Raw genomic sequence first — 22,074 nt, forward strand, 5'->3', positions numbered from 1 at the left:
TGGCTGCAGCCGGAGAGCGCAGGAGGAGCACCGGTGGTGCTGGACAAAATCATGGTGGAGCAGTTCATAGAGGGACTGCTGGCCAGGACAGTGGCATGGGTCTGCTGCCACTGTCCGGCAATGCTGGAGGCTGCCATCACCCTTGCTGAAGACCACCTCGCGGTTCATCCCAGCGGGCAGGGGGATGGCGGTCAGGACCTGCCGGCTCCGCGGGCACTAACCCCCCATCCCACCCCTCCCCGGTTCCCCGATTCCTCGGCCCCGGCCGGCCTTGGCCGGCCCTGGCACCCTTCCCAACTTGCAGGGGTCCTCAACCGCCAGGGCAGGAGTGTTGGAGGTGGGACAGACGGTTCGGGTTGCCAGCCATCCAACACCCTCCCCCGGTCCCTTGTTCCGGTAAGGATCCAGGGGGGTACACATCAGGCGATGGTGGATTCGGGCTGCATGCAGTCTCTGATCCACCAGAGCCTGGTTCGGCCCGGGGCATTGGTGCAGGCATCGTGGGTGAGAATTAAGTGTGTGCATGGGGATATTCACGATTATCCGGTGGTGGCCTTAGAAATTAGATATGGGGGAAAAAAAACATAAAGTGAAGGTTGCGGTTAGCTCCCGCCTTACGCACCCCCTAATCTTGGGGACAGATTGGCCCGGGTTTCATACATTAATGGGGCAGTGTGCGGGGGTGCGTTGTGCAGGCTCTGTTTCAGGTCATCTTCCGAGTCGGAATTCTGACTGACCAGGGCACCTCGTTCAAGTCACGAACACTGAGGAAACTTTACGAATTACTGGGAGTTAAATCTATTCGGACCAGTGTTTATCACCCACAGGCTGACGGTCTTGTGCAGTGTCTAAATAAGACATTAAAATCCATGATTCGTAAATTCATACACGATGAATGTAATTCGGATAAATGGCTTGATCTTCTGTTGTTTGCAGTGCGGGAGGTCCCCCAGGCCTCCATGGGGTTTTCTCCTTTCGAGCTGCTGTTTGGCAGGAAACCACAGGGGGTGCTCGACCTGCTTAAGGAAAACTGGTAGGAGGGTCCGAGCCCCAGCAAAAATGAAATTCAATATGTCCTGGACATGCGAGCAAAACTCCACACTCAGATGTCAGGGGAGAATTTGCTCCATGCCTAGGCGCATCAGCAACGACTGTACAACTGAGGAGCAAAGCTGAGGCAATTCACACCGGGAGAAAAGGTACTTGTATTGTTTCCTTCTTACAGCTCAAAACTCCTCGCCAAGTGGCAAGGGTCCTTTGTGGTCATACGGCGAGTAGGGGACGTCGAATATGAGGTGGTGCGATCTGACAGTGGTGGAGCTACGCAGATCTACCACCTCAACCTCTTAAAAGCATGGAGAGAGGCGCCAGAGAAACGCGTCCACGGTATCTGAGAGAGGAGCTGGAGCTAGAGGTTCCAAAGTCTACCAATCCTGACTCGCTCCCTTTTGACGCCAATCTCTCCAGGACCCAGAGAACAGACATATCCCCGTTGCAGAAGCAGTTTTCTGATGTGTTCTCCCTCCTGCCAGGTCGCACAGACCTCATAGTGCATTACATTGAGACGCCCCTGGGCGTGACGGTGCGGTCACGACCCTGCAAGTTACCTGAACACAAGAAAAAAATTGTTCATAGAGAATTGGCTGCTATGCTAGAGATGGGGGTAATAGAAGAGTCCAACAGTGCCTGGTGTAGCCCCATTGTTCTTGTTGTCAAGGAGGATGGATCTATACGGTTCTGTGTGGACTATCGTAGGGTGAATGATGTGTCACGATTTGATGCGTACCCAATGCCCCGGGTCGACGAACTCCTGGACCGACTGGGCACTGCGCGTTTCTTTACGACACTGGATTTAACCAAGGGCTACTGACAGATTCCTCTCTCACCAGAGTCCAAGGAAAAAACAGCCTTCTCCACTCCGTTTGGGCTATACCAATTTACCATGCTTCCCTTTGGGTTGTTCGGTGCCCCGGCCACTTTCCAACGCCTCATGGACCGGGTGCTGCATCTGCGCACTGCATATGCGGCCGCCTACCTGGATGATGTCATCATCCACAGCACCACCTGAGCGGAGCATGTGCAGCGGGTGGGCACGGTGCTGGAGTCCCTGAGGCAGGCTGGGCTCACTGCCAACCCAGGGAAGTGTGCAGTTGGACGGAGGGAGGTACGGTATCTGGGGTACCACTTGGGTGGCAGGCAGGTGCGCCCTCAGGTGGACAAGACAGCTGCTATCGCAGCCTGTCCGCAGCCCAAGACGAAAAAAGAGGTGAGGCGGTTTTTGGGGCTGGCCGGGTACTACAGGCGGTTCATCCCGGGCTTCGCGGAGCTGACCAGCCCCTTGACCGACCTAACCCGGAAAGGTCCCTCAGACACGGTCCAGTGGACGGAGCAGTACCAGTGGGCGGTTGAGAAGGTAAAACAGGCTCTCTGTGGGGAACCACTCCTCCACACACCTAACTTCTCTCTTCCCTTTACCCTGCAGACTGATGCGTCGAACAGAGGGCTGAGGGCCGTTTTGTCACAGCAGGTACGGGGGGTTGACCGCCCCGTCCTTTACATCAGCCGAAAACTGTCGGAGAGCGAGGCCAGGTAAAGCACGGTGGAGAAGGAGGGCCTGGCCATCCGGTGGGCGGTCGACTCCCTGCGCTACTACCTCCTGGGACGCCCATTCACCCTCTGTTCGGACCACGCTCCGCTGCAGTGGCTCCACCACATGTGGGATACCAACGCCTGGATCACTCGGTAGTATCTGGCTTTACAGCCTTTTAACTTCAAGGTGGTCCATAAGCCGGGGGCGCAGATGACCGTGGCCGACTTCCTCTCCCGCTCTCAAGGGGGGGAGGGTAGCACACACTATTTTTGTCAGCCTAGGCACATCACAAGCGTGTGTGTGCTATGGAGCGCAAGTGGGTGTGGCAAACTTGTTTGGCATTTTGGTGAATACAAGTGCAGGTGCAACTCTGGCACAGCACAGTGCAGTGAATAATAGATAATAGGAAGGTGTGTCACACACCCGACTTCCATCATGGCCAATCAGCTCCTCTTATTCCCTTAAAACCACTGTGGTGCTGCGTATTGTCAGTTTATAAAGGCTGGAAAATGAGAAGACCAGCTCCGCCATCCAAACTTTACATAGGAAGAAGATTAAAATTCAGTAGACAAGAGTTAGTTTAATTTTTATATGATTAACTGAATCAGAAGGTAGCATTCAGAAATTCTTGTTTGATTATTTATGTAAGTGGAATTATATAGGGAGAAAATCCACCAAACCCGTCTGTGGGATTTTGGATAGGTCTGTTCAAGTGCGCTCTTGTCCACTAAAGTCACAAAAACTAGTGCAGGGATTGTGGCAGACATGGGGGTTAGACCCAAGCAAGGAATGAAAGGGGCCGGGAGCTGACTTTAATAGACATATGTAAAGATTACCTTCTTTGTGGTTAGACCTAACACAGACACATGCCAGAGGGCCACCAATTGAAGGCGCTGTGAAGGACATGGTTGCACTTCTGTAAAATGGAGTGGGCTCTCCTGAGTGTTTGCTGATCCTGCAGTGAGGTCAGAGGGTTCTGGAGTTGCTTCTTGGGTCGTGAGAGAGTAAATCTTGCTGATTCCTGTGGGGCTTGGGCGCTCTTGCAACCAAAGGGAATGATTTGAAAATGCAAAATGTTGCATCAGCACATGAAGTTGTTCCATTGGTTCTAGGCCTAACAGTAAAGACGTGACCAACTGAGTGCTGCTACTATCTGTTAACTCTGAAACAGAGGGAGTTGAAAGTGAGCTAACCACACACATGCCATCCATTAAAGCTACCCATCACATTGGACAGTGAAAACAGCATCCTTAGAACCTGTTGCTTGTTTCTTGAAGGTCTAAAGCACATGACAGAGGAATGGAAAGTGTACGTTTGTTGTCTGACACCTTTTCACAATGAAGCTGATGCTTTCTCTGAAACCAAAACTGTCAATGTGACATTACAGTAGAGCAAATTTCACTAATGTGAGAAAGAATTTCTCTGGTCATTCATATGAAGGTGTGGTTTGCATTATGGTAAATTGGTGCACTACAGGCATCTGTGTGAAAAAGACTTATGGTACATTTTGTTGCTTTGGTTTATTTACTCCTGTCCAACCTAAACTCAAGTTTAGATTTTAGAGAAAGTGTCATCAGCAAAAATGCGTGCCATGGAGGAAGGGGAAATTATATGTTTTAATAAGGTAAATAATGCTTACATTCATCTGGCGAATTACATCTTCTGTGTCTGTCCATTTCAAATATAACATACTGTACAATGAACACAGAACAGGGTGAGTTATGAGCAGAATAAGTAAAGTTTGTGTGTGGGGGGTGTTCATAGGGGGTAGTTGCTCCTGGGAAGTATGAGACACTTAAGTTAATGAAGTGAAATAGTAAGTTAAAATTGATAAGGAGCTAGAAAGTTTGCAGAAAAAAAAACCTGGCAGAAATGCTGAATTAATGTTGAATGAATTCTGAATGTATGAACTAAATGTTTCATAGCCTACCAAAATAAACTATTAATATTACAGCAGATGGTACCTCACCAAAGCTGAACCATATTTGAAGTCAGATCGGGTTTTGTGTCTGTCCGAGCCACTGGCAGCAATACTGGGGAGACTGTGTGGGTTATGTTGTAGCACCTTCACAGCTTTGCATAGAACTAGCAAACTGCTCATACATGCCATGTGTTGCTAGTGAGAAGGTCTCTAGTCAGGTAATCACAAGGTTGTGGTTTTAATTTGAGGCGTAAGTAGATTTCTTACATTCCTTTTCATCAGAATCAATCTGTTCCTGTTCCTGCCCAAAGTAAAGAGAGGAAAGAAGGGTTGGTCCTAATTCTGAATGTTGCCCTGCAGATGAATTGTGCCTATTTCATCATCACTGCTGACCAAGAGCACCCCACAAGCCTGTCACTGCCTCCTGTCACACTTACTAAGATCTTCACACGTGCCTGTTCAGACGTTATCATTCCCAAGGAATCAAATATTGCGGTTTTATCACAGCCGTTCGCGTCAAATAAAGGTGTACAAGGTGTCTGTTGGAATCTGAGACAAACACACAATGTATCTTAGGTCTTATGTGAGGAAGCAGGTCGAAAAGGGTTATGTGATGAAGTCCCTGTAGGGAGGTCAGTGGTGGTTGGATTAAACAAACCCAGGAGATCGCTGTTCCAGTCTATTGTAAAGCAAAATTTAACGTATATTTCTGTTAAGTAATCCAATCTATCTTTTCCTTGAGTAGCTTGTTTGCCTAACACTGAACAAATGGAGACCCTGTCACATTTAATACAAACCACAATCTGTGTTGATTTGTGTGTCCAAATGACATTGGCACATTGAGTTAAAACACAAAAGACAGAATCGGAATGCAAAAGTGAATGTGACAGGTAAATCATAAGCAACTTCAAACACTGAGATAATTATCTCTTAGGATCATCTAAGAAAAACACCAGGTACTGCCACTGCCCCCAGCATGTCACCTCTACGTCCTTGGAAATCTGTCTCTCAGCAGGGCTGAGGTCACATCAAGCTGTCTACTTCACACCCACAACAGTGTTCTGCATCTGACCTACAGAAAGCAGCAACCAGAGCAGAGACTTCAACCTATTGGAGTGATTAAGGAGTCTTTGCTGTGTTGTGTGTGTTTGTGTGTGTGCGGCTAACAGATAAGCAACAGCATAGCAACACTCCCTTAGAGGTCTGTATAATTCAATCCACTGAACCTTTAGAGAGAGTATGTGTCTGAACTACTGTCTGCAGCTGAAATCAGACAGAGGTAATTGCCTGGAGTCACTGCTTGAACTCGCAGACACCGCAGATGAGGCCTTGTTCTTGTTGCTGTCCACCACACTGAAGCTCAACTTTCAGCCTTGCCTTAACATAATGGCTAGGATAATGTGTCTTTGGCACTCAGGTGTGTGTATATGTGGAAAATGAGTTCATATCACTAGTTTGTGTCCTTTTCAGAGGTCCAACTCCTTTTTGCCCTGTTTTGCTGCAGTTGAATGTCTACAAGTATATGACTTTCACCTGTATTTATTCTCAGGAACATCCCTCTATCGTGTCCAACAGTAGTCTGCCACCACAGAGGTGCTCCACTTTCCTTGGTACGGCTTTCCCATGTCCAGGTAACACATTTGGATTTAGTAAGCACAAATACATCAGAAACAGGAATTTATGCATGCGATAAATTCTTAGTTAAGCAGTATGATGTTCTTAATCCCTTGCTCTTCTAATCAGGAGTCCATGTCTGTTAATAATATGCATGCCTGCGAATCACCACCTTAACGGGGTAAACCCAAACGTGTAGTGAGGCTAAACTGGGAACATCTGGCAGAGGAACCTGTCCGGGAGGTCTTCAACTCTCACCTCCGGAAGATCTTCTCACATATCCCGAGGGAAGTTGGGGAACTGCTGACTCAGATGGTGGACATCACGGGGGTGATGTCACACCCATATCCCTGGCAGAGCCCTTTGAGGTAGTCAGAAAGCTCCTCAGTGGCAAGGCGCCGGAGGTGGATGAGATCCGTCCCTTGATGCTGAAGGCGCTGGACATTGCTGGGCTGTCTTGGCTGACACGCCTCTTCAATTTCGCATGGGGGTCGGGAACAGTACCCAATGGACTGGCAGACCGGGGTGGTGGTTCCCATTTTCAAAAAAGGCGACCGGAGAGTGTGCTCCAACTATCGGGGTATCACACTACTCAGCCTCCCAGGCAAAGCTTATGTGAGGGTGCTGGAAAGGAGGCTCCAACCATTTGTCAAACCTCAGATTCAAGAGGAGCAGTGCAGATGCAGTCCTGCTCGTGGAACAGTGGACCAGCTCTTTACCCTCGCAAGACTACTTGGAGAGGTCCTGGGAGTTTGCCCTTCCAGTCTACATGTGCTTTTTGGACTTGGAGAAGGCTTTCGACTGGGTCCCTCAGGGGAGGCTGTGGGGGGTGCTGTGGGAGTATGGGGTGCCGGACCCGTAGCACGGGCCATCCGATCTCTATACAACTGCAGTAGGAGCTTTGTTCGTATTTTCGGCAATAAGTTAGACACGTTTCCAGTGGGTGTTGGCCTCTGCCAGGGCTGTCCTTTGTCACCGGTCCTGTTCGTGACCTTCATGGACAGGATATGTAGGCACAGAACGTCAGGTTCGGGGGTCTTGGGATTGCCTCTTTGCTGTTTGCAGATGATGTGGTCCACTGGGGCAGTTTGCAGCCGAGTGCGAAGCGGCAGAGATGAGAGTTAGCACATCCAAATCTGAGGCCATGGTTCTCTGCCGGGAACCGGTGGATTGCTCCCTCCAGGTGGGGACAGAGTACCTGCCCCAAGTGAAGGAGTTTAAGTATCTCGGGGTCTTATTCACAAGTGATGGTAGGATGGCGTGGGAGACCGACAGGCAGATCGGTGCTGCTGCAGCAGTAAAACCGACGCTGCACCGGACCATGTGGGTGAAGAGGGAGCTGAGCCGGAAGGTTTACCAGTCGGTCTACGTTCCAACCTTCACCTATGGTCACAAGCTCTGGGTCGTGACCAAAAGAACGAGGTCGCGGCTACAAGCGGCCGAAATGAGTTTCCTCCGTAGGGTGGCCGGGCTCAGCCTTAGAGACAGGGTAAGGAGCTTGGACACTAGGAGGGAACTTGGAGTTGAGGCGCTACTCCTTCACGTCAAAAGGAGTCAGCTGAGGTGGTTCGGCCATCTAATCAGTGTGCCTCCTGGGCGCCTCCCTCTGGAGGTTTTCCCGGGCACCTAACTGGTAGGAGACCCCGGGAAAGACCCAGAACACACTGGAGGGATTATATCTCCCACCTGGCCTGGGAAAGCCTTGGGAACCCCCAGCATGAGCTGGAAAATGTTACAGGGGAGAGGGAAGTGTGGGACAGCTTGCTTGGCCTGCTGCCACCGTGACCCGATTCCAGATAAGCGGAAGATGATGGATGGATGGATGCCTTTAAGGTTTCTATTTTGTTATGTCTAAATGACTTACCCCACTTATCTCTAATCAATCTAAGCACTTTGGTGTAGAGAATCAAGTAAGTGCACTAGCTGCCGCCAATCAGTCGTCCTCTCCCACTTTGTGTGGCAACTAAGGTGTTAAAATGGTTTATGGGGGCCCAATAACAGTGTGCTGTCTGATACGGTGGTCAGTGGTACTGGAGCTCCTCAGGGAACTGTTCTGTCTCCCTTCCTGTTCACCTTGTACACCACTGACTTCCAGTACAACTCAGAGTCCTGCCATCTGCAGAAGTTCTCTGATGACTCTGCAGTGGTAGGATGTATGAGGGATGGACGGGAGGAGGAGTACAGGGCAGTAGTGGAGGACTTTGTGGAGTGGGCGGGAAGGAATCACCTGCTCCTGAACGTGGCCAAGACCAGAGAGATGGTGGTCGACTTCAGGAGGAAGACGACGGCTCCACAACCGCTGAGAGTTCTGGGAGAGGAGGTGGACATGGTGGAGGAGTACAAGTACCTGGGTGTGTCCATCGACAACAGACTGAAATGGAAGACCAACATCAACGCTGTCTACAAGAAGGTGATGAGTCGACTCTTTTTTCTGAGGAAACTTCGATCCTTCAATGTGTGCAGCGAGATGTTGGAGATGTTCTACCAGTCTGTTGTGGCCAGTGCTTTGTACTTCGCTGGGGTCTGCTGGGGGAGCAGCATTGGAGCCGGTGACACCAACAAACTCAACAAGCTGGTTAAGAAGGCCGGCTCCATCATCGGCTACAAACTAGATAGTCTGGAAAAGGTGGTGGAGAGGAGGACGCTGATCAAACTATTGTCCATCTTGGATAATCCTGTCCACCCTCTCAACCACCTGCTGCAGGGACAGCGGAGCACTTTCTCTAAAAGATTCCTCCAGCTCCGCTGTCACAAGGACAGATACAGGAGATCATTCCTGATACAGGAGATCATTCCTGCCCACTGCCATAAGACTTTACAATAACTCACCTCTGGCAAAATCCATCACAGTACAATAACACTGTTGACTGTGTTTCTTGGTTGCTTGTATATTGTATGTATATTATATATATATAGATATATACTGTACCGTATGTATATATCTATATATATGTTGACTGTGTTTATTGGTTTGTTGTATATAATATATATAGATATTTAATGTACTGTATATATACTGTATGTACTGTGCATTTTATATTTTATATTTATATTTTTTATTTTATTGCTTTTCTATTATATTATTCTATTCTATTATTATTTTATTCTATTCCTGTCTGTATGCTGCTGTGGCGAAAAAATTTCCCCTCGGGGATTAATAAAGTATATACCTACCTACCTACCTACCTACCTACCTAACAGCCTTAGTTGGGTCTTGATTATTTATGTCAGTATAATTCATGTCTTATGGTTATCTTGTAAGTTTTATCATTCTTTATTTATTCGTGAAGTGTCCGGCTACAATGTCAGAGATAGAAGAACAAACAATGATGCAACCACAAACCCGCAGTAAGAGACAGTCTCTCTGCTACTAGTAATTCTCAAGTGAATCTTCATCTTACTTTATTGATGCAAGTTTGACCGCTGGAGTGCTTTCACAGTTTGTTTGTTCACTACACACAATGAAGATTTCAGCAGCACAGATGTTTTCTGTATTGGAGTGCTGTCTCTATAGCACCGGGGATGCAGAAGAGCTGGAATTGAGTTAATATGGTCTTTTAACATTTAAGTTCATAATCCACAGCAAACTGCAGTGTAAAGCTCAAACAAGGCATCAGAATGGAAGAAGCATGAGCATTTCTTCTGTCTAACTTTGAGAAAAGTAGTTTGACAAAATAATCACATACCAAGTTATTACATTTTAAAAGCTTTTATAATCATATCTCTCAATCCTGCTCCCATATAAACTATTATACTGTTCACACATGTTTATACATATGTACATACTGGGAAGCTATGGCTCAGTCGGCAGAGTGGGTTGCACACTAATCGGAAAGTTGGTGGCTCAATCCCCAGCTCCTCCTGTCCACATGCCTAAGCATCCTTGAGCAAGACACTGAACCCTAAGTTGCTCCCGATGGTGTACCATCAGTGTGTGAATGTGCTCCTGATGGCAGCACCTTGCATGGTGATCTGTCTCATTAGTGTGTGAATGGGAAAACCATGTTAAAGCGCTTTGAGACCAAAAGGTGATAAAGAGCTATACAAGTACAGACCATTTACCATATGTATTAACAACTGAGCTGCTTCTAAGATATTTAAAAAAATCTAGCTATCTCACTCTACACTCAACATGTAAATTATCCCTTTTGGTAATTTAACTGTTATCTGCTATAAATCAAATCAAATTTAAACTCAATGTCAATAATGTGTTTGGTATAAAGTTAGTTTCTGATTTACTTTACTGCAAGCTAAGCTCAGTAGATAAAGATCAAAGTTAAAGTCACCATTCGTTTTGGTAGACAACCATGAATATAACAATACATATCCATATTTAACACCCACAGCCATGTAGTCCCCATATTTATAAGGTTTCAACTCTATACTCAGTCTGTATAATCATAACTCATTTATTTATTCATTATGAGTCATATTTATAATATTTTATAGTACAAACATGCTTACTGGTGAAATTTCTGAACAAATGCCTGCAAAATGAATGATATTGCCATCAGCAACAGCTTTGCTTTGTATTCAAGCCCAGTTAAAAAAAAAAAAAGTTACAGTGTTAACAAGCTAAACAACGATGGTGAACATTTTTGCACCCCATTTTTGGCATGGCTGTAGTCATGTTTTACATGTGCAAGGAATATTATTCATTGGCATTGAATTAGCATTGTCTCAAACGGCAGTGACAGTGACATAGTGTAGTAAAACATACAACAAAAGTTTGGGAGCATGGGGACATACATTCCTGGTAAATTATTGATATGAATGCATTTAAACAAAAACATCCTGTTTGTGACATCATCTGGCAATGGCTGCATTCTGAATATTATACAGTGGAAAAAAAAAGCTCTGGTTGGCAAGATATTCCAACATGCTTGTGTGTATATCCTCAAGACTAAAATTCACTCTCATACAAGTTATTCCAGTTCATTACTTTTCCTTGATCTCTTGTTCTCTGTAGAAACAATTAATATTGTACATAACAACAGTGGACCCCAGGAACAGAAGATAATGTCCTGCTTCAGCTAATGGGGATCCTGGAAAAACCATAAATCATAAACAGGGAGACGGAGACAAGCAGAAGGATCCACCAGTCAGACTACTTTGTGCTCTGACAATCATGACAGCATCATGAGTAATTTACCCAAAAAAGGTCCTCTCTCTTCACTCTCTGTATGCCTTTTTTTTTATTATTATTATTTCAGCACTATCTCCATTTTTCTTCTGTAAAACCTCATCTTAAACTCGGTGGGGTAAGCTATCAGCTTTGATAGATAGCTGACTCTCATGTTGGTGAAAAAAAAACAACATACAAAGTGCTTGAGCGGTATCCAAAACAAACTTGTGGGTTTGTTTCCCAGATTAAGTGTGCATTTACAGAGCCCTGTCCATCTGTGTAAGAGTCTGCATCCATGTTCTGCTCAGGGGTGGAAAAAAAATAGATTTTTTTTTTTTTTTTTTTTTTTTTTACAATGGCATAAATCCCCCAACTCTCATTCTCATTTCCAAGGAGCTCCCTACGTACTCTCCTTCCCATCTGGCCTTTCTGCTCCAGTATTTCAACTGGAACATCCTGTTCTATTCTTATTACTCTGAATCACAGATTGAGATGAAAGCAAAAAGAGAGTGCAAAGAACAGAGGGAAAATGATCAATGCTGCTTCTGTCGTAGCTAATATTGATGAGCTGGGTAAACTTTTTTCAACTTTCTTGAGACTTAATTTGACCGTGTTTGAGATCTATAATACATTATTTGAGAAAATAGATCATGGAGAAACAACATCTTCCAAGTTTGAATATTTTGTCTGAATCAGTAAACAATGTTTAAAATTGCAAGACAATCCAGATGCACTGTCAACTTTTTTCCTTTGTTTATAGCCAGTTTGTCTTCATGCTTTATTCTTCAGGGTAGTAGCATAGTAGGGACAACCTCTTTCTATGTACCACTGTGACTCTAGGGGGGTACTTACAGGTCTTTTTATGGCCTGAACTGTCAAATTGTATCTGTCCTGATTACAGTGGTAATGGTTTTTTTTTTAATGCACCACAGCTGAGAATTGTAAGGCATGTGAAACACGTATGTGTCATGAGCCCAAACTTACACCGACACTGAGTGTGCATACTACGTAAAAATGTTTTATTATGTCAATGTTTTTTTTGTTTTTTTTTCAGCTTCACATCACCTACATGCAGTCGATTTACCAGTCGATCTACATTCTGAGCCTCACCTATGGTTATGAGCCTTGGGTAGTGACCAAAAGAATGAGATCGCAGATACAACTGTTGAAATGTGTTTCCTCCGCAGAGTGGCTGAGATTATTTGGATGGATGGATGACCTAAGAATTATTTTACAATTCTGACACACTGTATGTTGGACCCAAAAACACTCAATTCAAGTATTTCAAAGGCTGAAACTGTTAATAAAGGTTGTAAATGTGAACATATAATGATTTTGCATACTTTTATATGCTCCAAACAAAAACTATTATAGAGCATGTTTGAACCTGCCATATGATTTGATCATAGCAAGCATTTGTTATGGAGCAGTCAAGGACAGAGATTTCACAGCTGAGATTGAAGGCTTCAGTTTGGCACAAGGATATGTTTACATCATTCCAATAGTTTTATAAATATTTTGAGATAAATATAGTGGTTTCAGTTTACAAATGTCCATACCACAGAAGACTAGACTATTTTCCTTAGCACGGTTGGCTTGCCAAGTGCCCTTCTTTATCTTCTATAACTTAATCAGCATTATATTAATTATTAGCATTATAAGTTAAATGTTTTTGTTAATTGAATATATATTTATATGTTTGTCTCGACACAATATTAGAGCCTCTCACCCCTCCATAAGGTGCTCATAATTCAGTCCACTACCGTCGTTGAATGGAAATTGTGCTCGTTCTGTGGACTTCAGGTAAAGTAATTGTAATTAAAAATCAGGTTATCAAAAGAAAAAAATAGAAGGCAGAGTAATCAGAGGAGAAGCAACTGTTGAAAAAAGTATTTCTAAAGAATGCTTCAATGTTAGTGTGTAATGTGGCTGGTTAATTATCATCTTAATAGTTTGCTCTCTGATAAATGATATATCATCGTCTTGTCTTGAATCAGCTATCTGCTCATTTCAGGCAAACTGAGCTCAAACCGAAGCAACTGAAAAGCTTTCTCGTCATTTACATCAGTTTATACGGACAAAAGATTTGCAACATCAATTAGTCTGTTTTACTGTATATTATTAGTATTATACAATATTGTTAAAACATTATTAAACATGATCAGTTCATTTGTTTTTGTGTTTTTATGGCCTGCACCACATCTTAGCAGTCTGAAAGTGCTTTTGCGTCTCATTCACCTACACATTCATACACCAGTGGGAGCACTGCCATAAAAGGCGCTCGCTTGCCAGTGATAGGAACTTGGGGTTCAGTGGCTTGCATAAGGACACTTCATGTTTTTTTTCACACTTTTACCATTATATATGCCAACATATAACCTATGTGTTATACTGTAACTTATACTGAGTTACTTTTTACATTACTCACTGTTACAATACCAAAGACAAACCTGTTTATATAAATACATTTTATTTCCCTAATTAAAAAAAAAACCAAGATCAATATTATAGGTTCAAACTCATCTCAGAATTATATTGGTACCATCTCAGTCCCCTCTTATGCAACACTAGTCACTCTTGCTGGAACCTCTAATATATTTAAATTCAAGTTTGACCAGCATATTAAGTTCAGGTTGTTTCTATTAGTTAAGAACACTTCATCTCATTTAGATTTCTGCAATGCTTTTTAGTCATGCCTAACCCAACGAAACCTCAAACAACTTGACCTGATTAAAAAAAAATGCAGCCACTGGACTCCAAACCAGTTCCAACAGGAGGGAATACACCGACTCTCCATTGGCACTTCAACCTGTCCAATCTCCCTTCCTCTTTGTCCTCTTTGGGTGGGGGCTCGTCCGGGAGCCATTTGTTAAGAGTAAATTAATTTGAGTTTAACGTAGCCTTTTGTGGTGCCTTGGCCTGGATTAAATTGGTGTATTGCTAACCTCTTTGGCAGACAGTGGCTACTGTCTTGGTTTGTCTTGCAGGAGTGTAGGTTAGTGAATTGTTTTGGATGTAGATGTCAATAGAACGCATGATTTGTTGTTTGTTCACCATCTTTTTGAGGAGTGGAAATGTCAGGTTATGTTCCTCTTTTGGGAAGTTTGGAGGAGAGTTTGGTAATTGGTCCCCTTTGTGTTGTTAGTTATGTGTTTGTCTGGGTTTTTTGTGTTGTCTGTTCGAACAGGAGAACTTGTCCCATTAGGCTTGGTAGCGGGTTCCCCTATGGGGCTTGTGGTGTTTCAATTAGGCGGCAGCATAGGTGGGTAGAGCCATTGACTCTGGAGCACAAGGCCAAATCAGAGCCAGGGCTTCTTTTTTCCACAATGGAATAATTCAACTGGTAAGAGTTTAATTTTCTGGAAAAGAAACTGACTGGATATTCTATGCCATCACTATCAGCCTGTAGAACTACAGCTCTGGCTCCCACATTGCTGGCATCTATGTGTAAATTAAATTGGTCACCAAGACATGGAGCTGTCAGGACAGGAGCAGATGAGAGCAGACCTTTTACATTTTCCAAAGCACATTGACAATGAGGGGTCCAGTCAAACTTTTGAACTCAAGAGGTTGGTAAGCAGTGCAACTACACTGGAGAAGTTCTAGCAAAAATCCTCTGCAATACCCAACCATGCCTAGAAAGTGCATAAGTGGTTTCTTAGTGGTTGGAGTTGGGAACCGCTCAATAGCAAGAGCCTTTGCTGTAACAGGACTAACCTGACCTTGGCCAATCACTTTTCCCAAGTAGGTGACGGTACCCTGGGAAAACTCACATTTTTCCAGATTTACTGTGAGATTGGCCCATACTAAATAGTCAAACAGAACTTTGATGTGTTGTACATGCTCTTCCCAAGTCTCACTATAAATGACAATGTCATCCAAATACACTGCACATCCCTCGAGCCTTGCCACCACCTTGTTCATCAAGCGCTGAAAGGTAGCTGGTGCATTTCACAACCCAAATGGCATTACATTGTAAGAATAAAGGCCGGAGGGTGTTATGAATGTTGCAATGTCTCGACCTCGTCTGGACAGGGGCACCTGCCAGTAAACCTTGAAAAGGTCAAGCTTCCTTACAAATTTCGCTGTGACAACCCAATCAACGCAAACCTCCATGGGTGGGAAGTAGATAGGAGTCTGGCTTTGTGATATTATTTACTTTGCGAAAATCTGTACGCAGTCTGAAGGTGTGGTCATGTTTATTCACTAATACACATGGAGATGCCCAACTAGAGAATGAGGGTTTAGCAATGTGCTCCAACATGTTTCACCCCTGAATCCAGCGCAGTGCTTTTTTTCTTGATACACAATCAAATCTCTGGCAAATTGGTTGAGCATCTCCCACATCTATATCTTGTTCTATGAGAGGAGTTCTAGAGGGAGTGTCTGAAAACCAAGAAGTCTATGTTAAAATGAGGTTAGACAATCCTTTCTTCTGAATCTCAGACAAATGACCCAACAATTTGTCCATGTTACTCAGGGATTCTGAATGTTTGAGTCTGCCTTGCATTACACAGTTAAGTAGCAAATATTCAAAAGGTTGACCCACAGTTGGAATAGGATGCAGAGCAGCAGGTTTAATGGACTAATTTCCCTGTAAAATGACAAGTGTGACTGGTTTTGATGAAAGCTGAGATAGCCTCCTTCATCCAAGGCCAGTAAAAGTAATGGGAAACTGTGTTATTTCATGGCACTTAACACATTAAAGTCCTTACAGCAAGACTTTACAATATTATACAGCGAAACCCAACAATTCAAAACAAGCCTGTGCCCTGGTGACAGCACATGCTGGAAGAACTTGAAGATGGTCTTGATTTACAACCTCAGGCTTGTCCACAGACATAGAGGAGGTGACCACTGGAGGGGGAGATAAATCGGCCCAGACTTGGCCGCCAGTTAAATCATTCCCCAGAATGAGTTGTACACCATCAACTGGTAAAGCGGCCTCACACCCAAAGCCACGTCAGCTTTAACCAGATCATAAAAAAGAACAACCTTGTGCAAGGGAACTGGTAACACAGTCAAACCCATACGTCTAACCAGCACAAAGCCTCCTGTGTCAGATTCAGAGGAAAATGGCAACATGGATGACAAGATGAAAGAGTCCAAAGCTCCAGCATCTCTTAAAATCTCAACAGGAATGTTTTATATCACTCCCTGGTAAGGATATAAACCCGCTGGTGACATGTGGCTTATAACTTGGATCAACTTCATTTGTCATGTCAGCCTGGGATAATTATCCAGAGGAGAATACAGGAGACACCTCAGAGGAATACAGAGGCTCAGCAGACAAGGACGTGTGAGCAACTATCTCAGATGGTTTTGTGTGCTGTTGAATTGCAACAATAACCTTAGCCTTCTCACTAAATTGTGCTGCAACATTAACAGCTCATTTTCTTGTCAAAAGTCAGAGCTACACCAACTCTAGCTACAGGCCGCACAAATTTAATGGACTGTTCATAAGGACTGACCTGAGGGGTAACTACACTCTGAGTGCCCTTTCCCTCAGCAAGCAAAACACCTAACTGAACCAAGCTTTCCTTCAACAAACTCAAAATGCAGTCTTTACGCCCGACTAGGAATTTCTATTTCAAAATGTTCTGCCACCTGTAGCAGCTGGTTCCTAGTGCAGGCAACTACAAGACCCTCACTTGGATTCTGTACAAATTCCTCCACAACCGACATGATCACCAACATCAGTAGTCAATCTGCCCTAACAAGTAACCCGATACTTACAAAAGACAACTACAACCTGCTATTAAACCCTTGGCTTTCAGGTACAACAATAAGCCAACCAGCACTTCAGACACTTACTACAAAACATAGCCCTCTAAACCCAGCACAACAGACACCATGTGGAACATCCTTTCCCCTGGCTAGCTAACTAACCTGAAATTTAACTGGCTGACTCAACCTTCGTCGTTATGCAGTAGTTGCGGTGGATGATGTAAACACAGAGCCAACTGACTAGGCCAGGCAACCAGCACGCTGGCGACTCACTTAGACATTCATGGAGGTGTACCCTCAGGGAAATGCTGGTCATACTACTGCACAAAAATAACAAATTAAGACAACAAACAATGAATCCACAAATGGATTTCATTTCTAATACCTAGCGGGAAAGTAGGTCCACCAATTCGGCCGTTTTACACTGGATTAGAGGCAACAACAAACAAAACTCATCACAAAGCAGTATCTTAGACAGGTATCAGCCAACCTACTGGCATGGCCAACACTACAAGCCATAATCTTACTACCCACCGACCTGAAAACACACTATCTTATGTGTGGGAATCTACTACTGCTTAAGTTAGGCTACAGCTACAAAATACCCCCAAACAATGACAGACCATGTTGCCTTAATCACCATAGGAGGCCATGCCTGAGGATTTACATAACCTTTAGCTGTATTCTACGCACTAGCAACTATCAAAATACCTAAACAGAGACCCTTTAAATATCCCGGATGAGCCCCCATTTGTCACAACCCAGCTCAAGGCTAGACAACAAAAGAGAGACTCCACACACAAATCCAAGAGAAAAGAGTGTTTATTAAGGTAAACTAAGCAACTCGGAACAAAATGTGTGAATGTAAGGTATCAGTAGTGCAAGCATGTGTGGATGGGTGAAGAGTGAATGTAAGTGTAAATCAAAATAACAAAAGCAAATGAATCTAAATGTAAGCCATTTGGTCAGCATCCATGCTTCTCAGCAGAGGAAAAAAGGAGAGAGAGAGATCAATAACAGGGAGAGGCAGAGAGATAGAGGGCCATCACAAGTGGAATAAGAAGAAAAGAAGCAATAGACTTGTGGCGAGAGGAGGGTGTGGTTAGAGTTCACGAGGACATTAACCAATAGCATTAGTAAGAGCACAACAATGCCACCTTAGGAATTTCACCCAAAGAATACATTTTTCACACACAGCATCAACTCAGAAGGCACTCAGGTTCGTTATACTGATGAGCAGGAGACGTGGTTCCATTACAAACAATTATTCTTTATTATAGCATTCAATATTCAAAACAGTGATTCAAGCAAATATCTTTTTAAAACACCAACTACTAATAAAAGAGCCGTATACAGTTATTTAAAAGACATGTTCAGGGCTGCGGCTTACCAGTGGAGGGGTGGACCATTAAAGGTGAGGATCCCAAAAAGAGGCACCCCGGTCACGTGAGCACAAAATCACTCACACACACACACAAGCACACGTGAGGGTTCAGAACCAGGGATGCACCAAACCACAGCACACGAAGGAGGGATGATCAGATACCCAATTTATTTAAACAACATCCCTAAACATCCTCTGTCAAAATACACTCACAGTAAAATAGCTCAAGCTAAAAGGGGTTCTCCGTTAAAACAACAGTGTGACGCTGAAATGAAACGACACTAAGCAGGAGCGCAGTGCTGACAAGAGCAAGGGAAGCCCGGTAGTTGAGCAGCTTCAGGCACTGTAGATAAAAGCAGCGCAGGGTACGGCGAAGCCCGGTAGGCAAAACACCCAGATAGGCAAAACAGCAGCGTCCTTAAACGTGAGCAGGGTTAGCTGTAGCCACTTTCTGGCAAAGTTCCGTGCCAACCCGCCAAAAGTCCCCTGTGATACAGGATGAACATCAAATTAATAGAATAATAATAATTAACAACAAAATATATGAACTAGCACAATAAAATCACCTACCGATCAGGCAACGTTTGTCCGCTCCAGGCGAGGAGAGGAGGGCATGTAGCGCTGCTACCTGCAGCTATGGAAACAAGACTCGCTACAAACTGACCCCATAATCAAATCAAATCGGGAGTAATCGAGACCTACCGACACTGATCCGCATCGGAGTCACCTGTGCAGTAGTGATGTTAGGAGATGTGCCGACGCTTCGAAGCTGTGTGGAGTAATGGAGGGGGCGTTTCCTCGAAGCGTGTGTCAAGGCTTGCTTCATTTAGGGGAGGAGCCAAAAATGATGACGTCCGAAGCCTCGCTGCCGGCTGTACCACGTGACTGCTTCGGGAAGTGGTTCAGGTGTTGCCGGGAGGTTTGACAGCAATATAAACCTCTCAGGCTTCATTCAAAATGTGGGTTGTTGGTGGAGAGTTGAGGTCAGTTGAGAGTTTGGAGAGTTTGGAGAGTTTAGAGAGAGAGAGAGAGAGAGAGAGAGATAGTTTGGAGATTTAGGAGAGTGAGGAGAGAAGGAGGTGATAAGATGGAGCCAGCTGGGAAGAGGAGGATTTCCCCTGTGTGGGAACACTTTGATTTGATAACTCCTAATAAGGTAAGCTAAATCTAACTCTATTTCAGACACATTAGGTTTGCTTATCAAGAACTGTATTTTTCACAGTTTCTTATTTTATTCAAAGGTGAGGTGTTTATTGTGCTCCAAGGAGTTGGGGTACAATAACAACACCTCATCCATGCTGAGGCGTTACCGTGCCTTGCATGAGAATAAGGAGGAAACTGGAGCTTCACCCAGCCAAGGTAAGTCATTACAATATTACAAATGCACCATCACAATTTATCCCTGTTCACTTTTGTTTATTGTGCAAATAAAGACAGGTAACAGACACTGTGTTTATTCTCTTTTAACCAGCCACCAGAAAACCAGAGCTGGATGAAGCCCTCGTCTCCATGATAGTGAAGGACACACAGCCCTTCAGTATTGTGGATGATGTTGGATTCAGGGCATTTGTGTCCAAACTGGATCCTAATTATGTTCTCCCTACAAGGCAGGTATGTATGGGTGCATGCATGAAACAAATGAGTACTTTATTGTGTCTCACAGTTCAGCACTATATATTTTTTCCTTTGAGGCTCTGAAGGCCATGGTGGAGGCCAAGTATGAGTCAGCTAAGGAGAAGGCTAAGGCTAAAGTGGAAAAGGTGGCTGCTGTTAGCCTTACTTCGGACATGTGGACATCCACAAAACCAAAAACTGTTGAGAAACTGTTATTTCTGAATAAAAATGAATAAAATGTCCCCTGTCCTGTACATCATTGTCCAAGTTACACAAGCATATTCAGTCCCCTCTTCCTCGTTCCACAAACACTTCCACTGTCCTCTGCCTGCTTAAGCCCATGACATTTTCCTAAAGTGACAGAAAAACATTATTACACAACCTGCCATATCATATGATACTACCATTTTGGGAAATTTACACACACAGAATACATTCAAAAAATATTTTATTATGCACATATGTGATAATTTATGTACAGAAATTATTTGGTCATACATTTTTGTAATTCATAGTCATTCCCAACAGCCATAACAGACACAAAAATTCAATGCATCACATGATGTGGTTCAGATACAGCTGCCTGTCATTATACACTTGGCCAGTAGGTGGTTTCGTGTGCACATGAAGCTTCGAGTAATGAACCCTTTCTTGAACCAATTGGCTGAAGTGGTTCGATGCCTCACGAGGCTTCATCTCACCATCACTACTGTGCAGGATGAGAAATGAAATGAAATCACAGAAAGCCAATGTAACACCAGAAACACACGACTGACTAAAACAATGCGGCAGCACTCTTGAATACCTGCAACAGTGGCAGAAGCCAGGCAGACCGGAAGCGGGACACGCGTTTGACGTCAGGGGGAGCTAAGGGAATCCCCGCTGCATTTATATGATGCCCGCCCACCGTGATTGGCTGGTGATGGCCATGTTATTAAGGGATGACATGAAGGCCCAGACAGGGATAAACACACCCCAGACTGTATGCTTCAAAACAATCATAACAAATTAACTGCTTACAACTAACGTGCAAATGAGTGTCACTTTTTGTATGAATGCATCCAGTTTACTTCTACTGACTTTTAAAAACCCAGTACTTTAGTTTTTTTCAGTTAACTTATAACTGGTTTTTAAAATGTAGTTTTTATATTTGATCCGTTTATCATGAAAATATAGATGTGTTACATGTAGTGTTACAGACCACGTACACCCCAACAAAAGTATTAGGTTGACAGCATAGTTGGCAGAACAGCCTCAGTTAACCTGGAAGCTTTTTCTGCAATCAAATTGAATTAACTTGAAAGAAAATATTTAATTGCCAACAGAAAAAAAAAACGTAATTGATGTCAAACTGGAAAAAAGCATTTATTTACTCATTGATTATTCATGTTCATGTAGCAGTAAACAAATCTTAGGTCACCAAATCACATTAGTGTGTTGGTGGATCCAGTGCGTGGCCTCAGCTCCCAGGAACAGAACATTATACAACAACAGGGATACAAAAAAGACAGGTGTGTTTGATTATATTATTTTTTAATGAAAAAATATTTTAGAATAATTGCCTCTTTAGAGATGACATAAAATGCACTGAAAAAGTTTCAACTGAGGATAGTCAGCACAGTCAAATATAATTGCTAGAATTTGATCTGTTCCTAAGTGAGCCATTTCTTTGTGCATAATATATTTTTTTAAAGCATTCTAGAGATATCATGTCTTTAATATTTACTTGTTGATCATTGGACTTTTGGATCTTTTTTACTTTACTCAAGATTTGGACTAAAATCAGTTTGGATTCTACGGTATGTGTTGTTGTGTGATGCTAACATGATGTGTAATATCTTCTAGCTATCGAGAGAGAGAAAAAAACATAATATTTTGAAGTGTTGGGCAAGAATCATTACAGCAGCTTGACAGAATTCACAATCTTTTGATGTTCATTTTGCCCAAGGACAATCAGATTCTCCACATTTTAAATTTCAGCTCTGATTTTGGAAGATATTTCCTTTTTAGTTGATGCATTTTCCCCATCATATCAAACAGTTTAAAACAAGGTGAACTTGGTGCTGTTGTGCCATTATTATTCCTGATGCGATATGATC

Source organism: Brachyistius frenatus, unplaced genomic scaffold (genome assembly GCF_029030835.1).
Source record: "Brachyistius frenatus isolate BFR_SWC_R1_liver_20210118 unplaced genomic scaffold, ASM2903083v1 Contig_85, whole genome shotgun sequence".
NCBI classification, from domain to species: domain Eukaryota; kingdom Metazoa; phylum Chordata; class Actinopteri; family Embiotocidae; genus Brachyistius; species Brachyistius frenatus.